The sequence below is a fragment of the Solanum tuberosum genome, unplaced genomic scaffold, assembly GCF_000226075.1.
Source record: "Solanum tuberosum cultivar DM 1-3 516 R44 unplaced genomic scaffold, SolTub_3.0 scf00109, whole genome shotgun sequence".
NCBI lineage: Eukaryota > Viridiplantae > Streptophyta > Magnoliopsida > Solanales > Solanaceae > Solanum > Solanum tuberosum.
This window is the reverse complement of record NW_006239042.1, coordinates 410-12,211: the sequence shown is the minus strand read 5'-3', so window position 1 is coordinate 12,211 and position 11,802 is coordinate 410. Positions and strand designations below refer to the sequence as shown.

At 36.1% G+C, this 11,802-nt stretch overlaps 1 pseudogene; it reads right to left on the bottom strand.

Annotated features, from left to right (window-relative positions):
- Positions 1–457: 457 nt before the first annotated feature.
- Positions 458–10,163, bottom strand: LOC102594125 (UDP-glucose 6-dehydrogenase 3-like; annotated as a pseudogene).
- Positions 10,164–11,802: the final 1,639 nt, after the last annotated feature.

Genomic DNA, 11,802 nt, shown 5'->3' with positions numbered 1-11,802 from the left:
AATTCAACTACATTATTACACCCCCAAGAATGAGGGTTTTAGCCAAACATGAAAAAGGACAAGAAACGTTACCAACGAAGTTGTATATCAAATTTGGTAACAATCCACAAGTCTCCAAATGCTTAAATTGAAGCTAAAAATCTAACAAACCCTAAATATCTACTCAAATATGTAAAAACAATGTTTTAAAATGTTGAGGATCAGAAACCCCAGAAGTGGACAATGTGGGAACTCCTTTTTTTCTTTTCAAAATTGCATTTATACGTTTCAAGATTTTCAACATGGAGTTAACTCAATGAGATAAGTCGGGCTCGCCGAAATGGTAGATGATGCGCTGAGTGCTCCTCTACTCGCCTCTTTGGCATGTCTTTTTCAGCGAAATCATTTTGTAACTTTAGGCAATTGAAATCAGCATCGCCGATCCGAACCACCAGTTTACTCGACAAGTTGGTCTTGTCTAAGGGCTGGCACTCTCAAACTTTGAGCGAGCTGAAGGTCCACCCGGTGAGTCACCGAGTGTCTTTGGCGAGTACCAGCTTTCCTTTCCTTCAACTTTTGCAGGTTTTTTGCTCCTATTTTGCCTCGTAATGTCCTTGCCATGCACTTTTGCCTTCATTGCTGCAAATTAACATTTTAACATCAGTTATGAGCATAAAATATTAAGCCCAAAATGAGTCAAAATTTCTGACTCATCTACACCCCCTACTTAAAGTTTTCTTTGTCCTCAAGTAAATCACATGATCAATCATGTCAACAGGGACGTCTACAAATAGTGCTACTTGGGACTCAACATTAATGCACACGAGGTTTGATCTACACAGGAAATGTTCAATTGTGCACTAAAAGTTTCAAATTGTGACTAGTCATAATCAAATAGAAGTCAAGCTCACAATGCTTGCTTCAAATGCAAATTCAAGTTCAACAAGAGAATTTTGAATGCCCTCACATTAAGAAAGATAACATGCCCAGGCAAAGATCATCAACATTTAAGAATTAAGGAATCGAAATAAACTCTCACACTCTCAAAGATAAACACATAAATGATTCAACCCATATGTTTGCCTGTATTTTCCAATCACTTGTCATTCGTCTCAATCAAGATCACCGAGGTCTTTCAAGGCTTGTACCGGGACAGAAGGTAAAGGTATGATCAGTTTTCCTTAGTGACTTCTACTTTCATGAAGAATGGATTGCATTTCTATTCTTCTCCTTTTCTTCCACTCTTTTAATTTTCACAATCCTCCTTATGTTCTTTCAAGCACAAAGATTCTTGTATGGCTCATTAGACACTCGTTTTCTCTCCATCATGCACTCTTTTTCAATCTTATTTTCTTTTGTTTTTCTATCTTTCTTTTTTTAAATATGGAAAGGTTCTATCTTCTTTTTTCAAAATCATTTTCAATACAATTTCTAAAGGGTGAATTTTCACAAAGGTCTAGCTGATGGCCTAAGTTGGCTATTCAAACGAACCAAAGCTTCATAAAGGTTTTAGGTGGGGAGGAAAAAGGTTAAATGGGTTTATGTTTCATCCAAAGAAAATGGTAGGCTCAAATAGTGTCAAGTTAGGTTCACACTCTCACAAGGTGGTCACAAAGAGGTAGGATGGCAACTTTGTTCACTCTCAAAAAATTTGTTCCTAATATCATTTGTTTCATTCGTCAATGTTAGTCAATTGGACAAACGTGGAAAGTTCTAGGTATCACACAGTACATATATCAAGAAAATCTCACCACACAAGGCATTCAACACAATCATCGATCTTGACTATACAAATTGAGCTCACGTGCAACGACCATCACATGACTCACTTCAACCATCGACTAGACACAATAAGATGCTAAGAGTTCACACATCACTTTTGCAACTCAAATTTGCCTCATTGGACTTGCACGAACATATCGTTCAATGAAAAGTACTATTCAAGTCATTGGTATTAATCACAACCCATACTCAAATATTTAAGAGAACAACATAAACAATCATACATTAAGAATGGAAAAATGGGATCAAAAAACAACATTCAATTTTGGACACAGCCAAAAAGCAAAAGAATCATGCGAAACAAAAGACAATCATTCAAAATAGAATAAATACAAAGAAAGGAAATAGGCCCCCTAAACAAAACTAAATAGTGTCCTTAATGTAAAAGTAATTGAAAAGTTTCAAGAATGGAATAGTAAAAGAGTCAAGATCTCCATGTCTTGCTAAACTTGAGGTGAACGTTGTGCATATATAGCTATCTCCAGGATTGGGATGTGCTTCACAGGATCCAATCATCGAGGTTTCCTGAATAGATGCCTCCATCACCACCTACATCATCACACCCTCCAAGTCCACTAACTCATCATAAACTGTACCATCCTAGGTCCCAAACTCTTCCTCATCTATCTAAGGAGTGTCTGACTTATCATCATCATTACCTGAAATAGCATCTCCGATCGCAGTGGCCGGAGGGATCTCAGAAATAGTTGGAATCTATGAGCTCGAAATCTAATGAAGGCCAATAGTGCAGAAGAACATAGATAAATTAGTGGATTTGAGCTCATCCATATCACACCTCAATCCTCCAACATCATCTTTTAAGGTTGTCACATCATCAGACTATCGCCCTCCCTACTCAGATGCCTCAACTTGCACAATGAGTGCGTCCAATGCTAGGCCATGAGAAGTAATCAACTCTCACTCCTCTCATAAGTCTGCTCGGATGGCAGCAAGGGTAAGAGAAATGGCCTGCTCAATCAACCTTGGGACAGCCGCGTCAACTCAGGAAGCACGTACATCAACCAACTAGACTAGATTTCCCATCTTATATAGCATCTTATGTGTAAACAGGTTGCGGGAAGTAGTAGTAGCAAAAGAAGAAGTTGTAGGAGCATATGAGCTCGGTGTACCTGAAGACTCACCAGCATGAGTGGATTGAACAATCTATGTCTACAACGTATCTACATCAACAACTGGGGATGTGTCTACCGGCGCTGCTCTCTTTCTCTCAACCTTATTCCTAGTGTACTCAGCCTTGATCCTTCGAATGTCAGTAGAGAAAGGTGGAGCTACTGCCAAATCCGTCTTTGCCATAAAGGGTACTCTAGCTCGTCGACATAACTCTGTGATCAGCACTAGGAAAGGTAGCAATGTATGGCTCTTCTTGGTTCTCATGGCCATCTCTTGCTCAATTATCATCCCTAGATTTAATCTATCCCGATCATTGATAGATCCCATCACGGCTGCCTTCAGGTGCCGGAGGATGGATTCATTCTGTGACAGTGTGAATGTGCTGCTAATAAACCCGAACCAGTACCTCGCATCTACAATAAGGTCCTTCTTCTCAATATCTACCCTTGGCTCAATCCACGGAGGTGTAATGTCAGAAATAAAAGGTGCTAACCACCCCTTATGATCGCCTAGGGTATCTGGATTGTGCACCCCACCACTTCATTTATGTTTGAATGGTTGCACTTCACCTTTCTACCTCGCTCCACCACATGATCAATAGGTGCAAATGAGTTGACCTTCTTCTTTCTTTTCGAGATTAGCTTCCCGTACTCCTCATAGAACTCCAGGACCCATAAAGGTATATAAAGGCCTTAGAACTGTGTGAATATCTCATGTTTGTCGAACCAAATTGTGTCCCACAAAGCTGGATACATGTCCACTACCCTATCAATAGAAAACTGCTTCTCTTCTAGAATCGTTCTTAATCCGGTCGCCTTTAATCTGTTAATCGAACATGGAGGAGGTGCATGTGCAGAAAGGCACTTATGATGCCTTCTCAGACTATTGTGCTTGAGGTGGAGGATGAGTTGGGAGTATCGGGAGTCTTTCTGTGTCGTGTAGTGCTTTTGAGCACAACTCAGCCTATCTCCGCTAAAGGGTTTGATCATCCTCTAGTTCACACTCATTATCTATGACTATGTATGAGTAAGTTGCTTTTTAGTTTGAGGTAGCATGGACATGAGGAGCAAGCCAATTTCGAAATATTTATCTGAAAGCTTGTAAATATCTTTAAAATTGTCTATTTTCACACGAATTGAGTGAAGTTGCTTGTGAGGTGAACACATGAGGAACTTTACATTTAAAAGATTGTAAATATCACACTGGAAAGTTGTTCTGTTAAAATCACAACTCCTACAATCTTCACTGAGATAACAATGCCATCGGGATATTGGCAGCCCACTGCCAACACAAGAAACAACTACTCTGCATCAAAAATTAACAGGCTCTACAACATGTTAAGAGAGAGAGAAATTGTTTCGTACAGATAACTTTTTGTTTCTGCACCTGAATTTTTACTTGGAATTAAATGTTGCAAACATTTTGTGCAATTTTTACCTAATATACATACATTTGACTCAGCTTACAATGCTTCCCGTATTTCCAGCTTCTACCAAGGGAAATCTTGCTTCCATCTACTAGAAAGGTGAGTTACTAAAAGTTATCAAACTTTTGATCTAATCTATGAGATTCAAGCATATCCTAATTTTATGTTAGGTTCAATATCATATGGTTCTAACGACAAACAGAGTAAAATTCTGTTCTTAGAAAATATTTCAATATGAATCATAAATTACTACCATCTTAGTATCATTCTCATATATAGTTTGCAACAATGTTAGTTTTTGATTTTAGAATGTCCTCAGTTAAGGTGAATACTTGAATAATAAGATAAATCAAATTATTTTAACAATTGATTTTCCAACTTCAATATCATATCTATTAGTGAAGAAAGAAAAACTTTCTTTTTAAAGGTAACAATATTATATGGCCTTTAAGACAGAAGGGGAAAACAACAGCATAATGAGTTGGCATTTTGTCTCAATCTTAAAGCCTTGTTCTTCTTTCCTTTTTCTTTTTTCCCTGCAATGTCCTATACTGAGTGTGTTGTACTACAATTCTTGAATATAAAGATCATCATTTGTGGTTTAAGACAAACAATACTCTGAAGTAATGTCAAGTTTACGTTTTGGTTATACATCTAAGCATGCATGCCAACATCTTTTGTAGGTGCTCTTTTAATCTGCATGAATTTTGTTTCAATTATTTTCTATTTTTTCCTGCATTCTATTTGTTCTTTTAGTTGTTGTCTTGGAATTTGTCAAGTTAAATATTGGAATTCAATAGTTTTTCTAATATTAGTCATTGTGTTTATCATAATACCTTATATGTAGCTGATTAATGATTGGGAAGTAGGAACATCAAGCATGGTGACATCTTGCTAGGAACAAACAAAATTATATTACAGTTATAGCTGCCTATTTAATTCTTTCCTCTCCTCCTTGATCTCGCATAACATGTATAAAACCTGTCGGTTTGTAATCATCTACAATATCACTTTTTGGTTCAAGTACACAAATTGAATTTTTTTTTTGAATGTTGAACCATACTGAGAGGGTGTCATAGGTTTGTTGTTATTCTTCACCTATTTCATTGGTAGATATTTATTATTTGTGTTTTTTTTTGTTTTGAAATATGAGTACTTACTATCATCATGTTATAACTATATAGGTGTTCTTTTTTTATATCAACATTTCTAGGAGTCTAAAAAATACTAAAATATATCACAGTGCATTCCATAATCTACAGGATCCTGCAATTGCTCTCTGCACCTTTGGAACAACAAACTCAACAAACTCAACAAGTGGAGGGATACCACCTTCAATCCTATAGTAAAAAAATACATATGAAGTATGAAAAAAAGATCTTATTTTTGTAGATTCTGCAATAACAATGTTATCAGATAAGAATAAACTAACAACATGTGTTTTAATGATACTTTTTCATGAGCAATATTTGTTAATGCATCAGCTGTCTGCCGAATTACACCATTGACTTCTCAGAAGTTCTAAGTATCTTTGTGCCTCTTAAGAAGATTAAGTAGATGAGGCAATGCTTCACATCAATAATAAGTGAAATGCACGAGCTAACTTTTGTTTAGCGGGGTGTGCCGCCGGATCTAACCTTCCTTCACATGTTTATGCAAGCAATGCATGATCTGTAAAAGGGCAAAGTCTTCCAAATTCTTTTGGCTCAACTCATGCTTCAGTTTTTGCAAAGGTATGTTATATTTCACATTAACAAAACACTTAAATTCTGAACTTTTAAATGTGAGATGGTGCCAGAATGTTGTTGACCCTTAGTTTGATACTTATTTAAGATAACATCAGTTCATTTGAGTTGAACACATGATAAGTTTGTTTATATATGTTATATTAGGTACTGAAAACATTATTATTTTTAACACTATTAAAATTCTTATGTTGGGGTAGTGTTTTTCTTCATTTCTTGTCACCTATTTGAAAAAAAAATTAGACTAAACCTGATTTTAGGATCTTTTATGTTGTCTATATTAAGAAATATTTTACCTTGAATAGGTAATTTAGAGAAAGATATGTATTCTAATTTGCCTTAGTACTCCATAACAAGATTTTCTAGATAATCAACAAATGAAATATCCTCTTTGTATATATGTTGCACCTGGATTTTGAAATCTCTATGAAATTTCTTGTATTTTGATACCATTGTACTAATGTGCCAGGGTAAGGTCCACCTATATCCTCTTACATTTTTTTAATCAAAAGAGAGTCATTCTTAATTATGAAATTAGTAAATTCTTGTACAACACAGTAGGATAGAGCTTCTCTAATTGCAATTTCCTCTACCTCAGTGTTTGGTATGTATGGGAAAATCTCAGCTTGAGAAAATATTAAGTCTCCAGTATGTCTTCTAACACATATTTTATAGGAGCTCTTACCAGGAATTCTCCAACTAGCACCAACAATATTGCTTTAGTGATGATTCTCTCAGTTACTATGATGGAATATTCTGCATTCTAGGATAATTGGTTTTAACCAACTTCCATATGTTGGTATTTACATGATGTACAAGTCTACAAAAGTTGATTCTTCCATAATGATTCATCTTGTTCCTCCTTTTCCAAAGCTCTCATAGGATGATTAACCATGACTAGTATCGAGTGTGAATTGTTTTCTAACATTTAAATTTCTTTTGAATGTGTAGGAAAATGCAGGAGATAAAATTTGAATAATGGCCCCAGGTCAACTCAATATTTCCAAGCGAACGATATAGTTTATTTGAACTATTATATATGTGTTTGAATACCCTTTTCTCGGAAGAAACTTGATGTCATTGTGACCTTTCTTGATCCATTACCCATAATCCTCATGATTTGTTGTTTGTTTGAATAGCCAACTTAGGCCAAAAGCCTAAGTTGGGGGTGTCGTGAAAAGAGAAGGTAAATCAAGAAGTTCAACAAAGTCCCCTTTGACCCATGGTTTTGAGAAAAATGTAACCCCTCCATACAAAAAAAAAAGAGAGAAAAAGAAGAAAAGAACGAAAAAGAAAAAGAATGAAGAAGTTGTGGAATAATGTTGTGAAAATACAAAGAAAATGGGGTTTCCAAAAGTCCATGGAAAAATAATAATGGGATGACTTGTGAGCACGAATGAAAATGATGATGAAAAGGAAAGGAAGTGTTGTTCACACCACATTTCATGAGAACGATAGCCATTGAGCCTAAATGACCATACCCTTACACTCCGCCCCATTACAGGCCTTGAAAAGACCTTTTTTATCTTGAGTGAGTTGAAGCAAATGTTGATTGGAAAATACGGGGAAACTTATGGGTGAAATCATGCATTGTGTTCATCTTTGTAAGTGTGACCATTGCATTTTATTTCGGAGCTTTAAATTGTGAACCATTGTGTGTGAATATGGAGTCATTCTTTGTGTAAGGCCATTTGAGTACCTATGTTGAGCTTGAACTTGCGTTTAAAGCAAGTATTGTGAGCTTGAGATTCTTTGATAATGGTGAGTCACAACTTGAGTCTTTGAGTGCACAATTGATCTTTGCATGAGTAAGTTGAGTCTTCTTGTGTGCATTCATGATTGAGTCTTGTGTAGCACTGTTCGAGACATCCCTTTTGAACTGCTAAACTTGGGTTTTACTTGAGGACAAGCAAAAGTTTAAGTTGGGGGTATTGATGAGTCCACGATTTGGACTCATTTAGGGCTTTATTTTAATAGATTTAGTGTCCTCAAATGAATATTTTTTGCCAATAACTGATGTAAATCCTTGACTTTCAGGTATTTGGATTGAAGAACAAAGCATGGACACTATTGAGCAAAAAGGAACAAGGCATCTGAAAGAACGAGGAAAAGAGAGCCTGAGGATCGCCTAGTCCATTGGGCGAGTCGCCGAGTGGCCATTGTCTCGCCTAATGTTCTAGTGTGCCGAGTCTTGAAGGAGAAAATCAAGTTAGCGGTCGAAAGGAGTAGTCGGCGAGTAGCCGAACGGTTCCACGATGTAGTGCCATATCGCCCAAAGTACAAAACCTGAAGATACTGAAGGCCAAAGTAAAAAGACAATGGAATTGATCAAAGGGCGGATCGCCGAGTGGATCGGCGATGCCAACTTATTGCGCCGAATGGTCCTTCGCAGCACATTTTTGGGCGACTATAAATACGTTTTTAAATTCTTAGTTTAGTATCTAACATTCAGTTTTCATTATTATTCAGTTTTCAAGTTGAGAGCTTAGAACTAAGTTTTTGAGACATTTTTCCTTAACTATGAAGATTTCCATTTCTAAGAAATTGGAAGTGGGTGTTGAAGATTCTTCATCTTAGACCTTTGTAAAGACTATATCAATCCTACCCAGTTGATGGAAACACAACTTGGTAACGATTTTTACCTTTTTATGATGTCTAGCTAAAACCCCAATTCTTGAGGTGTGCTTATGTGATTATGGGTTGATATAATTGATGGGTATTGTTAATTGATAGTTTAATTGTTATTTAAAGGTGTGTTTGTTCAGTAATTGTGGTTGAATTTAATGGGTTAAAGTTGCAAATACAATTTTAACTTCGCGTTTTAATTTGCGAGAGAGAGAGAGGTTTTAAAACTAGAATTACTGAGCATCCTTTGTCGCAGTGTAGGCATCCCACACGACTGAAACTTGTTTCACACCAGTCGGACTCATTGGCTGGAGGTGAAGGGGATGAGCCCAATCAAACTTTTTCATTGCAAGGTCCCTTTGGATTTGGTCCTCGTTAACCTGAGGGTCATATATGCTCAGCTTAGCCTTGTCTCCCAATAGTCCCTTGCAACCATCAATTTTAGGGGTCTCCCGAGTATCACCAGTATCCTTCTTGAAAGCAAAACCTAGAATGGCCACTTTCTTGCCTGATACTGTGTTGAACATGGAGGCAACAACACGGTTGACAAAACGAATCTTCTGATAGTCATTGATCTTGATTACATGTTTCCAGTATTCAGCCACCTCTGGAAGACCATTGCATTCGCATATGTAAACCAGATTCAGAATATCCTTCTGGAAGCAAGAGTCACCGAATCCAACACTAGCATTAAGAAACTTGGGACGAATCATGGAGTCCTTACCAACAACATATGATACCTCTAAAACATTTGCTCCATTAGCCTCGCAGAGAGCTGACATGGCATTCACAGAAGAGATTTGGGCCAAGAATGCATTGGCAGCCAGTTTTGAGAGCTCAGCAGACCATAAATTGGTTGTGATGATGCAATCTTCAGGAACCCATTGGGCATAAACATCCTTTAATGCTTGGATAGCCTTCTGGCCTCCTGGAGTTTCGCGTCCTCCAATTAAGACTCTGTCAGGTTTAAAAAGGTCTTCAATTGCAGTCCCCTCTGCAAGAAACTCAGGGTTTGAGAGGATTTGGAAGTTAATTCTGTTGTTGTTGTGGGTCAAAATCCTCTCAATTGCCTCAGCAGTTTTGACTGGAACAGTTGATTTCTCAACCATAATTTTGTCAGATTTTGAGACATCAGCAATCATGCGAGCTGCACTCTCCCAGTAAGTGAGATCAGCAGCCTTGCCTGCTCCGAGGCCTCTAGTCTTTGTAGGAGTGTTAACAGAAACAAAAACTATATCAGCTTCACACACATGTTTCTCCACATCTGTGCTAAAGAAGAGATTCCTGCCTCAGCATTCCTTCACTATATCCCAAAGGCCTGGCTCATAGATAGGGAGATGGTCACTGTTCCAGGTGGTGATGCAAGGCACTGAAATATCTACAACAGCTACTTCAACAGAGGGGCATTTCAGTGCTATGACAGCCATGGTGGGACCACCTACATATCCAGCTCCTATACAACAAATCTTAACCATTTTCCTTTTTTCTAAATTCTGCAATAGGAAAAAGTTCAATTACATTTTCTAGAATGGGAGAAAGAGGAAATTTAGACTAATACTGTAACATTATCATATAGCTTCAGTAAACAAAATAGTGGATGAGATATTGCATCACTTGCATATTTATGACACCACAAATTCAATTTATTTGTCTTACTTTTCATTTTGATTCTAACATGACATATTTAAGATTAAAAGACATTTTAGTACATTCTACATACTAGACCACATGATTCAATGTCAAATCAAATCAAACAAAGTAGAATATATGGATACCGGAATTTTGAGTGATTGTGAAAATTGGCACAGAAAGAAGAAGAAAACAATTTTCTTAGTACTGATCCAAAATCAACAAGGGAGATTCACACAACACTGCATTCTGCTGAGAAGTGGGAACCTAAGATTAATAAGGAAGACCAATCAGACATTTGCATCATCTAATCAGATACCTTAAAAGTACACATAATTAATTAACCTTAGAAATTTCAACTTCCCACTTATCTAACTAGACAATGAAAAAATTAGACACTTCCATTATCAAATTATATTTTATAATTTTCAATGATCAATCATTTTGTCAAAAAATACCCCCATCACCTTCCTTCTTGTCTTAGCACCAAGTATAATTTAATATAAAATAGCAGAAAGTCTGACCCTTTTTTTATGTTGGAAATGGTAATGTGAAAAATAAATAAATTAGTTTTACATAAAACAGGAACAAGTGAAGGGATGTGAATTTGCTTAATCGTAAAAATGGGAAAAGAGAGGTGTCCCCTTAAATGTGTGTCTACGTTACGCACGCTACGCCTTGCCCTTGCAACATCTACATTTGACTACTCTTTTAACCCGGAATCATATAGATATATATAAAGTTGAATAATAAAAGTCCGACATGGCACCTTTTTTTGTCCAAAATTGTTTTTATCAATTTTTTGGACTTTTTCTTTAATTTGTTCTTTTTTTAAAAATTCAGAAAATAGGTACACTTAAATTTTCTCTTTCCTAATTATTACTACACTATTTATATCTTCCTACCTTTCCTCTTTTTACTTCTTTATTTTTCATATATTATTTCCAAAATAATTGTGCTTTAAAAAATTTCAGAAAATACCTACACTTAACTTTTCTCTTTCCTCGTTAATATTATACTTTCAAAAAATACCTACACTTACCTTTTCTCTTTCCTCGTTCATATTAGTATTTATATCTTTTCAAGAATTCCTTCTTTTGTCTTTTTTACTTAATTTAAAACATTTACAACTATAACTGTGATTAAAATATTACAAATGTATTTGTTATTTATAGGGATAAGGGTCTGAAAAATAGCTCAACGTTGGTCGGATTTGTTGTTGCGATACTAAACTTTCATAAGGATCTATTACCTCCCTAGACTATTTAATACCGTATTTTTTACACCCTGAACTATTTAATAGTGTATTTTAAAGATATATATGTGACCACGTGGACACATTACTATTTATAATTTTGCATTATTTGTTATGTCCACGTGGACAAATATATATGTTTAAAATACGGTATTAAATAGTCTAGAGAGGTAATAGGTCCTCATGAAAGTTTAGTATCGCAACAGCAAATTCGACCAAAGTTGGGGTAT